The sequence below is a fragment of the Manis javanica genome, chromosome 14, assembly GCF_040802235.1.
Source record: "Manis javanica isolate MJ-LG chromosome 14, MJ_LKY, whole genome shotgun sequence".
NCBI classification, from domain to species: Eukaryota; Metazoa; Chordata; class Mammalia; order Pholidota; family Manidae; genus Manis; species Manis javanica.
The window spans coordinates 456,532-462,702 of NC_133169.1; positions in this window are offsets into that span (position 1 = coordinate 456,532).

Below are 6,171 nucleotides of genomic sequence, written 5' to 3' on the forward strand. Positions count from 1 at the left end.
CTCTCCCGGCACCCAGTGTCATGGGGCTGCAGCCAATCGCACAGACAGCATGTCAGGACATCAGAGGGTCCTGCTCGGCAGACGCAGAGGCAGCTTCCGATGGGCTAGGGCGTGTGGCTCCCTCACCCACAGGGCTCCTGGCCTCACCCACAGCACGTGTGCGGAGCAGAGCTGAGCAGGCTGATGCGACAGTTACTGGCTAGAAGACGATCCTTCTCAGGGTTTACGATCTCCTGCTCACCTGAACACATAACGTGTAGACAACAGTACTGGCTCCGTGCACTCTTCCTTCTGAAGTGGTCACAGTTTTAACTCTACAAGCAACGCATTTGTGCAAAAGGGTGACTCCGTGTGGACAGAGCTTTGAGGAACCAGGCAGAGCACAGGGGCTTCTGAGCACAGGGCGTCTTCCTCACCCTCATGTGCTGTGACAGAGACAGCTACTCGATCTGTTTCCCGGCAGAAACAACTCTGCTTCTGAAAATACACTTAAGAAGACATTTTGGTCCCCTATGATAAGACTTAAAAGCTTGTGGAATCCCATTACCCAAGAAGAAAAGAAATCTGTTGGTGTTTGGATATATTTTCTTCCTGCCCTGGACTGTAGGACTCGCTATTATAAAACAAATGTCAAATTTCTGCAAGATGATTAATAAGTTCAAAGGGCAGCAGGACAGATAAATGATAAAGCAGAAAATAAAATGGTAATGGTAGAATCAGAGCTATGGGTAGGAATGTATTTGCTATAAAATGCTTTTCATTTTCCACAACATTTTTACAATGAACTGTTTGGGAAAATAAAATGTAACCACAATTACAGAAAATCATTTGTCCCCCAACTCTTGTGTTAAAAAAATAGCAATTACTCAGTCAAAAGTCTGAGTATTATATGAATACTTATGTCAAAATACATGAAAATACTTCTCCAAACATTTGTCCCTAGAAATACTCTCACCAAGAGAATGCCTGAGACTGTTGAGGTAGCAGTTTTTAAATCTATGAACAACTTTAATGAGTTGTAATTTACTTACAGTGAAATCCACAGACCCTGAACGTACAGACACCAGAGCAGCCCACACCCCCAGCAGGATCTAGAATGTTCCCATCACCCTGCAGAGCTCCTCATGCCCACCCTGCCTCAGTGACCCTGTGCTGATTTTCTTCTGCAGGATTAGATATGTCTTTTCCTAGAGCTTCTTACAGATGGACGGACATCGTACATGATCTCCTGCTGCTGTCCTGCTATGCCCAGGGTGCTCAGTCATTCACATCATGGCAACGGCCGCTTTTTATGGCCAAGTAGCGTTTCATTGCGTAACTAAACCTGTTCATTAATTCTCTTGCTAATGGACATGAGATAGCATTTTAAATTTAAAACAACAACTCAAAGTATCTTCACACCATTCATATAAGAAAGGACGTTCTGTGAGTTTGGCCAAGGTATTTTGAACTCTGTGGCTGTGCACAAATAAATGGGTGATCGGTAGTGGGGGTTTGAGGGACCCTGTTACAGGTCACAGGAAAAACGCCTGCAGGCCACCTGGAGGTTGGACCTGTTTAGGGCACAGAAAGAGCATTTCAAACATTATCTTTATGCATTACTCTTAAAAACTATCAAATGACTTCTAAGAAAAGGCTCAATGTTCTATGGCCACTTTCTACTTCCCTTTTTTGGTAAATATTTTGAACAGTCCCTAAGTTTCCCATGAGGAAAGTTCATTTTATTTTCTCTCCTAACGTTTCACCACAATTTTATTAATTGGCAATAGATTCTGTTTTTAATTCGCACGGAATTAGGCTTACATAAGAAATGAAAGGCATCCAGTTGAAAATCACAGGGTTTTTAGGGCTGGAAGGGACCCTTGCAACCATGCATCTCAAATTCCTCAAAAAAAGTGGGGTTCCATGATTTGTCAAAGGCCCATGGCTGGTTGTGCCAGACCTGGGCCCAGAATTCTGGCTTCCTGGGACCAGTCCTCCTGCACCTTTCCTCTCTGTGGGCTGAGGCCAGGCGGCCTTATGTACCCCAGGTCCTTTGCACGGAATTGGGGCACAGGGCAGTCGGCACGGCAAGAGCCGGGGCCGGGTCCCACCTGCTCTCACGGCAGCCCTCTTACCTTCCAACCTTTGGCCACGAAGCCCCATGCATCCCGTGTGCGGCTGTACCTGTGTGTCTCCAAGCCGGGCCGTTCTGTGAGCCTCGCCTCACACCAAGTAGTGTGGCAGGAGTGTGTCAGGCTCAACACCCATTAAGCTTCTTGGGTTTTATTTTTGAAAACGTTGTGTTTTATGGCAGCTGCAGTGATGCAGAACCATACAGGGTTCAGTAGAGAGACCTCATTAAAGGCTTGGCTCATGGCAGAGAGTTCAAACCTACAGACATTGTCAGAGGTAAGGAGCTTCCCAAATGAAAAAGGAGTGGTTAGAACTGGGGAGGGGCAGAGGCTGGCCACTGCACCAGACGGCCATGCGGCGGGCTGGCCAATGGCAGTATGTGCACAAACTCTGGTGTCGTCTCAAGCTAGCAGGTGAAGCGAGCTTAGCGCCGCTAATGGGAAAATCCTGGGTGCAGTTGGCCTCGGCCCCGGCTTTGTGTTTTGCCCTATCCTGGGGTCAGGGCCTAGCGGCGCCTCTTTGATGGTGGGATGGCGAATTTGATGCAGCCTCCCGGCTGCCTGTCAGGTTCATAAGTAGGGTAACGGTCCTCACAGGGGCTCAGGGAAACACCTGGAAGCCGCAGTGCTCTGTGTGAAGACAGCACCGGGGAGCAGGGATGCATCAGGTCGCGAGGACATTTCCAGCGGCAGGAAACCAGATGGCCGGGTGCGAGCAGTGTGGCCCGGTGCACCGGGCCTCGGGAATGAGGTGGCCGGCCGGGACCCTTGGGCTGCTCGCAGGCCCTTCCTGTTCCTCCACGAGGGCCAAAGCTTAAGGCCAACTGAGAGGGAAGACACGTAGTTACGATGCTTTTCCTGTGAACTGTGAGAACAGAGCTGCTGTTTTAGGAGCTGGACATTTCCGCCAGCACTCTGGTGGGGTCCAGTCGAGAACCACTATTTCAGAAGGACATGCTCCCCCGAGAGACCTGGGTTTTTCTCCCTGGTCTCCGCTCTTACCCGTCCTCCACCCCAGGCCCTCAGCACCCTGGCGCTCCATCCATCTCCTCCTCTGAGAAAATTGATGCTGCTTCAGTAAATTCCTTTGCAATGAGATCTGAATTACTATTAGGGCACAAAGTTTATCAAGCACAGTCTGGAGCGAGAGGTGGGGAGCTCTGGCTGTAGGGGTCAGCGGGCAGGCAAGGGGCTCATGGCATCACCAGGCAGAGGGTGGCCTGGCCGTCCAGGGGTCGGCATCAAACCGCACGTGCCCGGGAGAAAGGCGAGTAAGGAGAAAGGAGGCCCCCTGAGAGAGTCGCTCCGTCTTAGGGTGGCTTGCTCCGGGCTTATTAGGAAGGGTGAATGGAGGGTCTTCTGGAATCCAGCTGTAGGTGGGTTTCCGATTCTCTCCACCGGGAACCGGTCTCCTGCCGTGTCTCTGTATCTGAGATTCATGCTTGGATTCATTTATTCTCTTCATTTAGCATTATTTCTTCACTTTGAAATGGTTTCAGACTCAGGAAAAATTGGCAAAACAGCACAGTGTTTGGGCATACCCTTTACACACCGTTTCCCCAAATGCTCCATCACAAGCAGCCACAGACCATCAACAAAATGAACCAGACACCCGGTCCAGCACTGCCGACGACAGGCGTGCCTCCTCCTGGGCATCCCTGCGCCCCAGCAGGCGCCCCGCCGCTCAGGCTCCCTCGCATTTCACGATCCTGAAGCTTACAATGAGTCACTCAGTTTGGTTTGTCCGGTGCTTCCCTGCGCTCACGGTGGGAGCTTGTCCTTAGCAGGAATGAACACAAAGGAAAATGACCTGTGAAAAAGACAAGGCTGCAGATAGGAAAGGAGGGAAGTCCAATAGAGCGGGTCCCCCAGGGAGAAAAGATGGACTGGCTCGCCCTGGGTCAAGGGGAATCACGCCTCCTGTCCTGACCTCGGGGATGGAGGGAAACGCGGTCAGTGTGTAGCGTGGAGGCAAGCTGCTGGGAAAGTCCTTTTTGATCCTTGCCATTTATCCAGGAGGGAGCAGGCAGCGAGGGGTGAGATGTGGGTGACATGTATGGGGACTTTCTCAGACACTCTAAGTAGCTCTCCAGAGATACGGTGCTGGTTCATGTGCACAAATCGGGGCTGTGACAGCTCCTGAGGCCACATCTCCCCACTCTGCTCCTTGCGGAAGAAGCCCTAAGACAGGCTGAAGGGGATGTCTGAGCAGCATGAGGCTTGTGCTCATGGGGTGAAAGGTCGCAGAGGCCAAAGGAGGCCCCCGAAGTCTGGGCTTCTTGGCGAGCGAAGTGCCCATACCAGGCTCTTCTCCAGAGGTGGGGTTCTGAGCCCCGGGCATCTGAGGACCATCACTTTCTGAGCAGGGGTGAGAAATGCTGTCTCAAGTCCACGTTCACATGGCTATCCTCCCGGGACTCTTGTCAGAACTTTAATAATCAAATGCTTGGAAGTAGTTAAGTAGCTGCCTTGACTTGTTTAACTGGATGGCCACAGACATTTCATCAAGCTGACACAGGATTTATGTCCCAACAACACAGCGATGTCGAGTGAGCATGCGGTTGCAGAGAGATTTATGCCTCATCTGCAGTTGGGGGGTGATTTACGCCCAAGTGGGGCAGAGCATGAGGCCTCGGCTGAGATGCCCCCGTCCCACTGCCGGGCCGCCTTCTCCTGGGGGTGGAGGGAGATGACAATCCTCAAGCCCTCACATTTTCCTCACTGGCTTTCTCATTAGAAAGAATTTGGAAGTCTGAACCAGTTCCCTTTTCTCTACAAAGTGTTTCCACCCCCTCTGGTTCCCATTAAACTCCAAATCCATCTTGGGCAAGCCGAGGATGAGAGCAGGGACCAGGGCCTACAGCACACAGGACGCTTGTTTTCCCATCACTAAGTCGGCCACACCGCAGGCACCACACGCGGCCGCACTGGGTGCACCTGGGTGCTGGCTGCCTCAGTGCAGAAGTCACCAGGTGCTTCTCCCAAGTCCGTGCTGACGCCTGCAAGCCAGCTCACGGGGCCCCAGGACCAGTGGCCCCATCCCCACAGGGCAGCTGCAGAGAGGAAGGCCCCAGGGCTTGGGGGGCGGGCTGGAAAAATCGGTTGCCACTGTGGAAATGATGTGGCTGTTATGAGAACATGAGAAAACACTTACAAAAGCATCCGACACTTGGTGGGTACTGAACACATGTGCATTTTCTTCCTTCCTACAAAGCAAGACGTTCAAATCCGGATGCCGAAGCACGTGCCCTGGGTTGGTGTCGGCCGTGCGGCAGAGGCTCTCACTGCAAACCCGTGGAGCTGGCGGGGGTTCCCTTGCATCCTCCCAGCCATCCTCTCTGCTGCCGTCCTTGGGCCAGGCGCACCTGCTTGTAGGATTGTCGCGGGTAAGGAGCAGTCCTGAGCTTGGTTGACAGCTAGCGGCGGTGGGATGGGTTGTGAAGACCAAGACTACCAGACCCTTAATACAAAACCTCCTGGGGAAAGGCAAGCGTGGGGCACTTCTGGGCTCTAATTATACTGATGAAAAATTAGGAAGCCTTTTGGGATGGGGGCCTTATGGAGCCACAGAGATGATCTAGCAGGTGGCGCGAGGGCTCTAAGTTCTCCAGAACCTCACCGGTTTGCTCGAGTAGCTCTCACCAGCCTGCCTGCCCTCCGGGCCGTGCACCGGACCTCAAGGATGACAAGTCCACTGTTAGCCCCCTTCCGTCCTTTTCCCTGATTAAAATTATTATGAATTAACTAAATTAAGAGGGGTCATTTATTAATTCACTCACTCATTACCAAGAAGGTAAGAAAGCCAATCCAACAGAGAACTTATGAATTTAAGTTTGATTCACATACTTGTTTCCTAAGCAATAGGAAATAGGAAGTGAGAACAAAAACACGTGGTGTTTAAAAAATGCCTCAAAACTGCCTGACCACTTTTTTCCAGAATCTTTTATTTCCTTTAGATCTGCAGGAAAGTAAATAAAATTATAATTCATTTTCTCCAAGCAAAAGATTTCCAAGGTGAGAAAAAAGGGTCAGCACATGGACTCAGAGTCCCAGTATT